This window comes from Bos indicus x Bos taurus, chromosome 2 (assembly GCF_003369695.1).
Source record: "Bos indicus x Bos taurus breed Angus x Brahman F1 hybrid chromosome 2, Bos_hybrid_MaternalHap_v2.0, whole genome shotgun sequence".
NCBI lineage: Eukaryota > Metazoa > Chordata > Mammalia > Artiodactyla > Bovidae > Bos > Bos indicus x Bos taurus.
The window spans coordinates 107,406,978-107,421,263 of NC_040077.1; positions in this window are offsets into that span (position 1 = coordinate 107,406,978).

Here is a 14,286-nt window from a genome sequence, read left to right on the forward strand (position 1 = left end):
GCAGAGTGCAGTTACCACACAAGGGGTGGGGGGTAGATGCTGAGAGAAAGCACTGTTGGTTTTCTTTGCCATTCTCAAATCTAGCCCTTTCCCTCTCTCTACATGAACACCATTTTGCCATTTAAGCGGCAGTTCTTTTTCTTTTAATTGAAGTATAAGTGATATACAGTATTGAGTTAGTTTCAGGTATACAGCAAAGTGATTCAGTTATATACGTATTATACTTTTTTCAGATAATTTTTCATTATAGGTTATTTCACGGTATTGAATATAGCTCCCTGTGTTATGCAGTAAATCCTTATTGCTTATCTAATTTACGTATATAGTAGTTTATATCTGTTAATCCCATACTCCTATTTTATTTCCTGCTTTCCCTTCTGGTAACCATAAGTTTGTTTTCTATGTCTATGAGTCTGTGTCTGCTTTGTATGTAGATTAATTTGCACTATTTTTTTTAGATTTCACATATATGTGATATAATATTCATTTTTCTCTTACTTCATTTAGTATGATATTCTCTAAGTCCAACCATGTTGCAGCAAATGACATATTTCATTCTTCTTTATCACTAATATTCCATTTTATATATTTATATATACACACTACATCTTAAGGGCTTCCCAGGTGGTTCAGTGGTAGAAGAACCTGCCAGCCAACGCAGGAGATGAAAGAGACTCGGGTTCAATCCTTGGGTCAGGAAGATTCCCTGGAAGAGGGCATGGCAACCTGCTCCAGTATTCTTGCTGGAGAATCCCATGGACAGAGGAGCCTGGCAGGCTACAGTCCATGGATCACAAAGAGTCAGACGTGAATGAAGCAACTTAGCACACAATACATCTTAAACCAATCACCTGTTGATGGGCACTTGGGTTGTTTCCATGTCTTGGCTATTGTAAATAGTGCTGCTATGAACATTGGGTAGATGTATCTTTTAGAATTAGAGTTTTTGTCTTTTTCTGTACATAGGCACAGGAGTGCGACAGCTGGACCATATGATAACTCTATTTTTAGTTTTAAAAGGACCGCCCATAGCGTTTTCCACAGTGGCTGCACCAGTTTACATTCTAAAGGGCCATTCTTGATTGGGCAGCTCAGCAGCCTCCTTACTCTAAGCAGTCACTTTCTACCTCTCCAGTCCATGTCCCACCTGGTGCCCAGGGGTAACTTCTTTGATGATTTTATCCCTTAGGTGACTTAAAAACTTGTCTATACAAAGTTAAACCTGCTTTGTGTGGTGTAACAGCCCTTTCCAATAGATCTTATACCTGTCACTGCAGCCTTGGAGTGATACAGCCATGAGCTAAGGGATGCCAGCAGGTGCCACAGGTTAGGAGAAGCTGAGAATAGATTCTCTCCCGAAGCCTCCGACAGAGCCTGTGATGTGTTACTTTACCTGGCAAAGTGGCCTTTGCAGATGTGATTAAGGCTACTACAGACCCTAAGATAGGGGAGATAACTGTGGATTATCCTGTGAGCCCAATATAATCACAGGAGTCCTTAAAAACAGAGACTCTTTTATGGCTGTTGTCAGAGAGATGTGATGACAGGATAGAGTCAGAGAGATTCAACGTTGCTAGCTTTTAAGGCAGAAGAAGGGGGCCAAACATCAAGGAGCAGAGACAGCTTCTAAGAAGCTGGAAAGGCCAGGAACTGATTTTTTCCTTCAAGTCTCCTGAAAGGAAAGCAGCCCTGCTGTCACCTTGATTTTAGCTCAGGGAGACCCAAATCAGGCTTCTAACCTAAAGAACTGTAGGATGATTAATCTGTGTTCTTTTAAGCCACCAAACTTGTGATGCTCTGTTATGGCAGTTAACAGAAGACTAACCAGAAATAGTGACCAAAGATGAAGTGGCATCTGGGAAGAAGAAAAAGCTTTTCTCTGCTTCCTGATGTAGTCTGTCTCATCCAGGAAATACTTGGCTCCAGCAGAATTTCGAATATTTATGTGGATCATTCTTTAGATTCAATATGTTTGATTAATAATACATTCCTGAATTTCTACACTAGTTTTGTCTTGGAGTAGAATATATTCTGGGTTGAACAGTTAGAATGAAAGTGAGGAAGTGAAAGTTTCTCAGTCATGTCCTACTCTTTGCGACCCCATGGACTATACAGTCCATGGAGTTCTCCAGGTCAGAATACTGGAGTGGGTAGCCTTTCCCTTCTCCAGGGGATCTTCCCAACCCAGGGATGGAACCCAGGTCTCTCACACTGCAGGTGGATTCTTTACCTGCTAAGCCACCAGGGAAGCCCAATATATATGTGTGTTCCCTAGAAAAATGTGTTCAGTGAATAAATGAGTGTGATCAAGACAGGCTCTGAAAGGGACTGTAATTACTCTATTTTCAATCGCTGTTTAGGGACTTTCTTGGTGGTCCAGTGGTAAAGAATTGCCTTCTAATGCACGGGATGTGGGTTCAATCCTTAGTTGGGGAGCTAAAATCCCATATTGTGTGGGGCAACAAAGCCTGTGTGCTGTAACTAGAGAGCCTGCACACCAGGAAGAGCCCATGAGCCACAACAAAACCTTGCACAGCCATAAATAAATAAATAGAATGTTGTTTAACACGTCTTTCCAAGGATTACTGACCTTAATGTCTTTGTGTTTCTAGTTTATGATGGTAGTAGCTTTACATGTAACAATGCCAAGCTGTATTTTTTGATCTGGGTAATATATATTGAAAGAGGAGAGTGAAAAAGTTGGCTTAAAGCTCAACATTCAGAAAACGAAGATCATGGCATCTGGTCCCATCACTTCATGGAAATAGATGGGGAAACAGTGGAAACAGTGGAAACAGTGTCAGACTTTATTTTCTTGGGCTCCAAAATCACTGCAGATGGTGATTGCAGCCATGAAATGAAAAGACGCTTACTCCTTGGAAGAAAAGTTATGACCAACCCAGATAGCATATTGAAAAGCAGAGATATTATTTTGCCAACAAAGGTCCATCTAGTCAAGGCTATGGTTTTTCCAGTGGTCATGTATGGATGTGAGAATTGGACTGTGAAGAACGCTGAGCGCCAAAGAACTGATGGTTTTGAACTGTGGTGTTGGAGAAGACTCTTGAGAGTCCCTTGGACTGCAAGGAGATCCAACCAATCCATTCTAAAGGAGATCAGTCCTGGGAGTTCTTTGGAAGGAATGATGCTAAAGCTGAAACTCCAGTACTTTGGCCACCTCATGTGAAGAGTTGACTCATTGGAAAAGACTCTGATGCTGGGAGGTATTGGGGACAAGAGGAGAAGGGGACGACAGAGGATGAGATGGCTGGATGGCATCACCGACTCGATGAACTTGAGTTTGAGTGAACTCCGGGAGTTGGTGATGGACAGGGAGGCCTGGCATGCTGCAATTCAGTTGGACACGACTGAGCGACTGAACTGAACTGAACTATAGTGGAGGTAATGAAGATAATGGTGAACTCCCAAAAAAGATCCCTGCATCTACTGCTACAGTCCCTGCAGCAGGCCACCACCAAACCACACCTTCGCCAGACTCACAGACATGCACAGGCAAGACTCCTGTGGGGTCACTGTTCCTTTCTCCTGGGTCTCGGTGCACAAGGCTCTGTTTGTGCCCCCCAAGAGTCTTTTCCCCAGTCCTATGTAAGTTCTGGCAGCTCTATGGTGGGGTTAAAGGTGACCTCCTCCAAGAGGACTTATGCCATACCCACACCCAGAGCCCCTGTCCCTGCAGCAGAACATTGCCAACCCGTACGTCCACAGGAGATGGTCAAACACAGTTCTGTCTCAGTCTCTGAGCGACTGAACTGAACTGAATATATAGCTAAATCAATAAGTTAAAAGATGCATAATTTCTTAATAAGAGAAATAATTATTGAATGATCAAACTAGTTCAAAATCAGAATACAAATACTTTTCAGTATATATCACAAAAAATTTATTTTGACTAAAAGATTTCTTAATGGCTGTTGGTCAAAACATTATAGAGAAACTTCAATGTAAATTCTACCAAATGATTTATCAAAAGGGGTTTTGTTCATTTTTTGCCCCTGCAAACAAATATTGTTACATTAACACTGAGCTTGTAACAAACTGGTTTGCCTGGATGTTTAAAAGTTTCAACATAAACCAGCCCTGCAAAATGGAACATATTTATCTCGAGACCTCCTCCTGGTCCAAATGTATCTATACTAAGGCTGGAAGATAGAATAACAATAAAACCAAAATGCGTCTGGAAAGTAATAAAAATAATTTGATTGCTTTTATGCTGGAAGTATTTTTCTTATTAATACAGCACACCATCTTTCTGATCTGCTACTGCTTGGATAGCAATAATATTATTTTAGTTGCTGGAGTACCAAGGCATGAAGAATTACCTGTTTCTTGTTGACTCTCTGGAAATGAAGGCCAAGAATAAGTAAAAAGTTGCAAATTCAGGACAGAGTGTACAATAAAGTCTGGAACATCCAGGATCCTGGGTGTAATGTTGAATCTTTGTATCAAATGACTCTCATTGGCTAACTTGATTGGAATTTTTGTCATTGGCACTGAATTGTTAACAGGAACAACTGCATTAAGTACTGACTTCTTTTCTGGGGGGAAGGTGTATTAATGATTTCAGGTGTAAGGCTTCCAAGTTTTTGCTTTATCTCCTAAAAGCCTCGAATCTTATTCTAGGTTATATGTATTACTGATCGTGATACTCCTCTGTACCCAAGTTCATGTGGCCACTCTGAACCAGTTGCAGAAGCTCCAGAGGAATTTCTTTTGAAATCTTCTGCCAGCAATGCCAGTTTATACAGATGGCTAATGAACACACAAAAAGATGCTAAACATCACTCATTATTCAGTTCAGTCAGTTCAGTTCAGTCGCAGAGAAAATGCAAATCAAAACCACAATGAGGTATCACCCTCCCTTACATGGGTCAGAATGCCATCATCAAAAAATCTACAAACAATAAATGCTGGAGAGGGTATGGAGAAAAGGGAATCCTCCTGTACTGTTGGTGGGAATGTAAATTGATACAGCCCTATAGAGAATAATATGGAGATTTCTAAAAAAACTAGGAATAAAACTACCAGATGACCCTGCAATCCCATTATTTGGCATATACCCTGAGAAAACCATAACCGAAAGACATAGGTATCCCAATGTTCATTGCAGCACTATTTACAACATCTAGGACAGGTACCGCACAGTTGCACTCATCTCACACGCTAGTAAAGTAATGCTCAAAATTCTCCAAGCCAGGCTTCAGCAATGTGTGAACCGTGAACTTCCAGATGTTCAAGCTGGTTTCAGAAAAAGCAGAGGAACCAGAGATCAAATTGCCAACATCCGCTGGATCATCGAAAAAGCAAGAGAGTTCCAGAGAAACGTCTATTTCTGCTTTATTGACTATGCCAAAGCCTTTGACTGTGTGGATCACAAGAAACTGTGGAAAATTCTTCAAGAGATGGGAATACCAGAGCACCTGACCTGCCTCTTGAGAAACCTATAGGCAGGTCAGGAAGCAACAGTTAGAACTGGACATGGAACAACAGACTGGTTCCAAATAGGAAAAGGAGTATGTCAAGGCTGTATATTGTCACCCTGCTTATAACGTATATGCAGAGTACATCATGAGAAACACTGGGCTGGAAGAAGCACAAGCTGGAATCAAGATGTCTGGAGAAATATCAATAACCTCAGATATGCAGATGACACCACCCTTATGGCAGAAAGTGAAGAGGAACTACAAAGCCTCTTGATGAAAGTGAAAGAGGAGAGTGAAAAAGTTGGCTTAAAGCTCAACATTCAGAAAACTAAGATCATGGCATCTGGTCCTATCACTTCATGGGAAATAGATGGAGAAACAGTGGAAACAGTGTCAGACTTTATTTTTTGGGACTCCAAAATCACTACAGATGGTGATTGCAGCCATGAAATTAAAAGACGCTTACTCCTTGGAAGGAAAGTTGTGACCAACCTAGATAGCATATTCAAAAGCAGAGACATTACTTTGCCAACAAAGGTCTGTCTAGTCAAGGCTATGGTTTTTCTAATGGTCACATATGGATGCGAGAGTTGGACTGTGAAGAAGGCTTAGCGCCGAAGAACTGATGATTTTGAACTGTGGTGTTGGAGAAGACTCTTGAGAGTCCCTTGGACTGCAAGGAGATCCAACCAGTCCATTCTAAAGGAGATCAGTCCTGGGTGTTCTTTGGAAGGAATGATGCTAAAGCTGAAACTCCAGTAATTTGGCCACCTCATGTGAAGAGTTGACTCATTGGAAAAGACTCTGATGCTGGGAGGGATTGGGGGCAGGAGGAGAAGGGGACGACAGAGGATGAGATGGCTGGATGGCATCACTGACTCAATGGATGTGAGTTTGAGTGAACTCCAGGAGTTGGCGATGGACCAGGAGGCCTGGCGTGCTGCAATTCATGGGGTCACAAAGAGTTGGACATGACTGAGAGACTTAACTGAGGACAGGTAAGCTGCCTAGATGCCCATCGACAGATGAATGGATAAGAAGTTGTGGTACATATATACAATGGAATATTACTCAGTCATAAAAAGGAACACAGTTGAGTCAGTTCTAATGAGGTGATGAACCTAGAGCCTGTTATACAGAGTGAAGCAAGTCAGAAAGAAAAATGCAAATATCATATATTAAAGCATATACATGGAATCTAGAAAGATGGTACTGATGAACCTATTTGCAGGGCAGCAATGGAGATGCAGACGTAGAGAACAGGCTTGAGGGGACACTGGGGGAAGGAGAGGGTGGGACGAATTGAGAGAGTAGCATCGAAACATGTACATTACCATATGAAAAATTATATACCCAGTGGAAATTTGCTGTATGACACAAGGAGCTCAAATCTGGTGCTCTGAGACAATCTAGAGGGGTGGGATGGGGTTGGAGGTGGGAAGGAGGTTTAAGACAGAGGGGATATATGCTGATATAAGATGGAAACCAACACAATATTGTAAAGCAATTATCAGTCAATTAAAAATAAATGAATAAAATAATGCCAGTTTAAAGGATTTATAATATTAGTTGCAGAATTTCAGGCATACATGCAAAGACAGTTACCCTTCTCGTAACAGACTTCAGAAATTGAACATTTGTTGGGTCATTGTAAGGACTCAATTCTCCATCAAATAAATTGAAGCTGCTGCTTCACAGTTTAAGCAGAATCTAACATCTGGCTGCTGATTTTCTCCATTGATGTATTCAGATCACTTACAAAAGGAATGACCCAATCTCTATCCTCCACCTGTAGAAGACTTAGATTTCTCATGACCCAAAGTTCCTGAGGCTTCACTCAGCGGGGCAGTCCCATGTTCCCTTGCCTCTTTAGCTTATTCACCATTTTCCCAGTAGAAAGTTGAATTATATGTAATCCCCTGTATCCATGTTCACTTGAATAGAACCTTAACGATGAAATGATGTGGTGATGCAATGACGTGGTCGTCAGCTCCTTAAGTGAATGTTTTCCCCAGTAGTGGGAAAAAGTCTGTGGGCTCTTAAAGACTAACTTTAGGTCTATCAGATTTGGAAGATTTGCATTTCACTTTGTCTTTATACAGTTCTGCTAATTTATTTCTTGATACATCATCACTTTGGATGTTTTCAAGTTTCCTGGCAAGATCTTCATACTTTTATTAAATTCTGCAAATCCTGTGCTTGTGCGGGCCACAGCTCTGAAGATTTCCTTTCCTACTCTTTGGCAAGGTGCTGCCTTCACCATCTGCCACCAGCTTCTGGCTTCTTGCCTTTTTAATGTTTCTCCCCACACCCTTCCCCCCACGCCCCATTTTGTCTTACTCTTTAGTTTGAGAGGGCTTCCCTGACAGCTCAGTTGGTAAAGAATCCACCTGCAATGCAGGAGACCCTGGTTTGATTCCTGGGTTGGGAAGTTCTTTAGTTTGAATAAATTTACTGAAATCTTTGCTGACCATTGCTTTTTACCTTTTTCTTGGGCTCATTTTTCTTAGTATTGACCTACTTTCTTTTATTATTTATTTCAGAATAAGTCTGTAGGTGATAAACTTTCTGAGTCCTTTGCAACATAAAAAGTCTTTTTATTTTTGCAATTGAATGATGATGGTTGGGCTGTGGGTATAACTCTAGAGTCAAAGATTTTTTCCTCTGAATTTTGAAAAATTTTCTCTGCTTCTTGTATCCTGGTTTTCAATGAGACTTAATGCTCATACGATTCTCATACTTTTGTACTTCATCTATTTTTTTTTCCCCATTGGAAATTTTCAAGATTTCCTCCTTATCACACATCTGAAATTATGTCACACTAAATCTCATGTTAATTTGTAAAGGAGATCCTAATTGGCCTTTGATGGGACCTTTCAAACTGAAGATTCATGTTTGGTTTTTTTCCTTCATTTCTATGATATTTTGTTCCTTTGTGTATAATTTCCTTTCATATTCTTTGTATTTTCTCCTTCAGAGCCTTATTATTAGCTGATGTTGAAAGTGTTAGATCAATCCTCTGGGTATCTTAGTTAAAAAAAATAAAATACTTTGTATATTTGGTGTTGAGCTACGTGCTGAAAAAACACATATTTGCTCAATCCTTCTGGTCACACATGTATCCTTTACCTGGGCTTACTCAAATCACTCTTTTGAGCATTTCTGTTGCTTCATAATCATGTTCAATTTTTCAGTTGATAAGAAAAAGTCAGTGTGATATCTTTTTCCACCTAAGAATGTTATAATTCTTCTAAAGTCTTGTTTTCGCTCTATGATTTATTTCACTGCATGAAAGTTCCTCTACGCACTGCTGTCTCTTTTACGATGCTTTCTCCCAATGTTTGGTAATTATTAGTTGGAGGCTCCTCCTTTACCTCAGATTCCTGTATGACTATACACTCTTTAGCAAAAGGGGTATGAGATAATGTCACGATATATACAGCATCATCTTGTCAGTTACTCGGGCAGGGGGATATACTCAGAGATAGGATGTTTCAGCAGCTCATCTTCCACAATCAGGTGCTCCCTTTTTCTCCTTTATGTCACCAGTCACCAAGAACACTGTCCTTTTTCTCCATCTGACAATCTTATATCCACTGCTCCCACCTGAAGGCATATACTCCTGCTGGAATTTTGTGGCCCCAGGAGACAAGAAGGGAGAGAATGTGTGGAGTGGCTGACAGGCTGCAGCATGCTGAATAATCAGTGCGCTGTTGATGACTCCTGAGGCCGGGAGCTCCCGGGATCCACCTTCTCTAGGCATGGCATGCTCTTGCTGCTGTTTTCAACTCATTCAGCAGTCTACTGTTATGCACATTTGGGGCTGTGATCTTCTTGTCTGTCCAGTTTCCATTTGCCATCCTTCTTTCAGGGACTCCTCATGGTTTCTGGCCCACTAAGGGCCCTCCTTGTTATCCAGGGTAATTATGAATTTATTTACCTACTTTTATATGTTTTCTGTTATTTCTAACTATCTGGGATGAGAGGGAGAGGCTGCAGCAGGAATTCAGTTTCCAGTCTGGGATGAGACCCATTTCCCATATCACTATCTCTACTATAACATGCATCACGCTTGTGATAGGCAACATAATGGCCCCTCCCCCCAAAGAGGTCTATGTCCTAATTCCCAGAATCTGGGCAAATGTTACATGTACACTCTAATAAATTTATACAATGTTATATGTCAAATTTATTCAATTAAAAATGTTATGTTATATGGCAAGGGAGAATTAAGATTGTAGATGGCACTGAAGTTGTAAATCAACTGACCACAGAATAAGAATATTTTGGAGCACCCAGGTGAGTCCAATGTAATCACAATGATCCTTTTTAAATAGAGAAGAGGAAATCAGAAGGGTCAGTGTCAAGAGTGATATGATGTGAAAAAGAATCATTGCTGGCTGTGAAGATGGAAGGGGGCTGCCCGCCAGGGATGCAGGCAGCTGGAAAAGACGAGAAAACAGATTCCCCCCTGGAACCTCCAGAAAGTAACAAAGCCCCCAGGACACTTTAATTTTTAGCCCAGTGAGATCCATTTTGGACTCCTTATCTTCACAATTATAAGCTAATAAACATGTGTTGCTTCAAGCAACTGTTTGGTGTCATTTGTTACAGCAATGATAGGAAGCACATACAATGTTGAGATGTGATTGCTGGAGTCTCTTCCACCACACTGGTGGCTCTTGAGAACAAGAGCTGCACTGTTGTTGTCTATATCTACCCCCAATGCAGCACAGAATCTGGCACATAGTCAGGGCTCAGTAAATACTGGTCGAATGAGTGAAAGAGTTAAAGAGTGCTCTAAGTTTGAGGTTCTACAGAAGCTCTGAGATTCCAAAGCAGGCTCTGCCTTTCCCCTTACCTCTGTCCTGGAGACCCTAAGCTCTCTGATCTCACTTGTCTTTGTTTCACTTTGGAGGTTTTTATTGCTATTCTATTTGCAGCTTCTTCCCTTGCTGCGCACCATTTCTTTCCTCTCTCCAGTCTTGCATGTAGGCAGAACTGAGATGGCAGACACTTGTCACATATGTACCTGACTTTGTCAACAGGTCTTATATGGGTTATGCCTGAAACAGTGATGTCTGCTTTCTTCTCTTCTCCATAGCTGCCTCCACTCTCACCTCCTATCAGGCTTTTGCTGTTTTCCCATGAGCTTGAACAGCGAATGTAGTTCTCATACCATCTTCTCCTTTTTGTGTTCTGAATTAAACCCAAGGTCAATCTTTTTATAGCCCTTCTTAGTCCTCTTCTCAGATGATTCCATGGGCTGCCAGGACAGATAATGAAAAGAATTAAAGGCACTCTCAGGTGACCTCAGGTTTACCATAAAGCCACTCAGGGAATCCCTCAGTGTACTTTGTGCAGAACTGCAATTCCTCCTGGGCTGGGTGACCATGGCTGCTGCTGGATCACTGAAACATTATTTTGCAGCTTCTCAGCCAGCTGTTTATTCTCAGGCTTTCGCTGATTTCACATTGAACTTGCCTTCTGCTTCTCCAGCTTTCCCTCTGTGCACCTAACATTCAGTCTCTCCTGTAACCAGGCAGGATGGGCTTGCTTAGTTGTGGTCCAACGCCGAGTTCTCAAGCCAGATCTCCAAAACTGCTGATTTGTCCCATATGTTTGATTGTGGTGACTCGGTCAGTTCCTGGACCAGTCTTTTGTGGCTCAGTCTGGGAGCAGAGCCAAGAGACATGATATGTGGTTCTAACATAGACTGCCTCTGACCACTGAATTCTGGGGCTGTGGGTGCCAGGCACACAGACTAACTAGTACAAACTCTTTTACCAAAATCTACTTTTGGAGGTTAATATTTGCACCTCTTCATTCCCTTCCATGTTCCCCCCAACCCTTGCCTTTCCACTCCATGAAGATACCTAGCTGATGAAACAAAGCATCTAATTTTACCCTTCCTACCCACAATGCAATTTCAAGTGTGAAATTTTCATTACAAAGGAATCCTTAGGTTTTGGTCATCTGATCTGTTGTAGGAGGCTGTTGCACCAGAGTGGTGAGGTCCAGGTCAGAGACGAGGCTCACGTCCTAAAGATGAACTATTACTTCTGTTCCCCATGGGCAACAGTCCAGGGGATTGCATGATCCAAGGCTGCAGAAACAAACACGCACTGGACCAGGATGCTGAGGTTTACATTCTCTGGTGGCTGATTTTGTCATTCTTGTATGAAGATACCTTTCCTTCCTTCTCTCCTTCCTTGCTGCCTAAGCTAGTCACCAGCATAACTTCCTTTACCCCTTTAGTAACAAGCATTTTGCGGATGCTACCCCAGGGAACTTGAGGTGTCAGGGAAGCTAGCAGTGAAAGCTGCTTATAGCTCACTTTCCTCCTCACACAATAATATGGAGATGAAACCTGATGCACATTTCTGATTTTAGGTGGAGTGTGATTCCTGTGGCATAAAACTCAGAAGGGTGTTTGTAAATTAAGAGCATAATGTCATAGCATTTCTTTGAGAAACATAATTTCATTCATGATAATATGGAAAAGTCCCTGATGCCAGGAAAGATTGAGAGCAAGAGAAGAATGGGGCCACAGAGGATGAGACAGTTAGAAGGCATCACTGACTCAATGGACAGGTAGTGAAGTACAGGGAAGCCTGGCATGCTGCAGCTTTTGGGGGTGCAGAGTCAAACATGACTTATCGACTGAACAATATGCAATTATGCAGTAGCAAGGCCTGTATATTATTTTCTAAGAATAATTTTTTTGAAATGACATTGCATGTTTTTTAAATTAAGATAATAATTCTTTAAGAGGTGAATTTGAATTCAAACTTTAAAGAGTCCTTAGAGTTAATTTTTAAAACAATGTTTAGCTCTTTGATCCTCCTGGAATTTAATTTGTGTGATGTAAGGTTAGGAACTTAAGTTTTTTTCAGATGGAGAGCTAGTTGTTCCAAAACTATGGAACAACTCACATTTTTATACCATTAAAGTCAATTGGAGAGGAAATGGCAACCCACTCCAGGATTCATGCCTGGAGAATCCCATGGACAGAGGAGCCTGGCAGGCTACAGTCCATGGGGTGGCAAGTTGGTAATGACTTAGCAACTAAAAAGAGAAAGAGAGAGTAAAAAAAAAGTTGCCATGTAATCTTAGTTGTTTCTGTTGATATTTGTCTATCTCTTTGTCAGTATCATGCTGCTTTGGTTACTGTGGCTTCATAGGTCACTCTGCTATCTGGTAGGGCATGGCCCTCCAAGTGCCTCTTGTTCTATTTTCTCCTCAAAGCTTCTTGGCGGTGCTCGTATGTTTAGTCTTTCAGAGGAATTTTAGAATCAACTTGTCAAGTTCCAAAATCTTACCATTGACATTTTGATGGAAATTACATTAAATTGACATCAGTATAATATTGAATCTTTTCATTAGAACATGTTATCTTTTCAATTACTTAGGTCATTCCTAATGTCCTTACAATTCTCTGGTTTTCTTCATATAGATATTGCACATTTCTCAAAATATAGGTGTATGCTGTCTTTTTTTTTTTTTTTTTTCTGTTATGGTAAAAGGGTAATTTTTTTCCCTTTAAGACTTTTAAGTTTTTGCAAAGGTTCTGTCTTAGTCCAGGTCCTTGTGGCAGCACTTTACAGAAATACACTCTAACTTGGAAAAAAGGGAGTCAGGTGGGGTGGGGAGAATTCATTGGAAGGTGGCCAAGGCCTCCCCTCCAGGCAAGGGCAGAAAGGGGAATGGGCCTCACAGAGGGCTGGGAAAAAAAAGCTGCTTAGTCTCTTGTTGCTGCTTCTCTTAGGAGCTATTTTCTTCTTCCAGTTAAGCTTTCTTTGCTGCTCTTTGCTCCCACTTTTACATTCAAGAGGATGCAAAACAAATCTGGTGGGGGTTGGAGGCGGGGTGGGAGGCTACCCATATGAATGGTGAAGAACTCTGTGGGCTGGAGAGGCACACCTGAAATTGATTTCAAAGCACTGCAATGTCAGAAACATCAAAACAATCTGTCTCTTCTTGTCTAAAAAGGTTAGAATTAGCAGTAGCCCTATGGGAGAACCCACTCTCTAGTTTCAGCCATTCTCTAGTTCCAGGCCTTTGATAAACGGGGACTGACAATCATCACCTTTATGGGATTAATAATCAACAAAAATATATTGAGGTCCCACTGTTACTTTATATTTGTATACTGCTTTGCTGTTCATGATGTGCTTCCTCTGTTTCACTTCTTTTAAGCTCTGGGTTCAAGTCACATATAGTATGCCATCGTCGCTAAGTTGTGTGCTTTAGAGGCATAAGTTGCCATTTCGAATATTTTGTCTTCAGAAAAGAAGACCCTTCAAATTTTGTAACTCGGAATAAAAATGACTATGACCTCATTCCTACTCTCAACTGGCCTACCACTAATTTTAAAAATAAATCAGAAGATTGGGCATTACATTAAAAAAAAAAAACAAAAACCCTCCCTGAAAACAAGAAATTTTGTTAAAGAGGCATTGCATTACTCGTTAATTCTGTAGTCGACGTCTGTATTTCACCGGGTCTAGGTGAAAGCTACAATGGGAAGTCGGCAGTCTTGGGCCTATCGGTTACTAATTGAATGACCTTCCCAAGTAACATAGGCTTTTGTGAATCTATTTTCACATTTTCACACTCGAAACAATAACTTTTAAATTCAAGTGTTAGGAGTCGAAACAAAGGAAAAATAAAGGACGTGGTGCACGTGGAGCGTTACGAAGCTAATGTGAGAGGCTGATATTCACGAAGGAAAAAGAAAAGCGAGTCTGGAGGAAGATGAAGGAAAAAGGGTCCAAGGGACCCCAGAAATGGCACCTCTGCCAGCCCCAGCTCTTTCACACAGATGTGAAAAAACTGCCTCCCA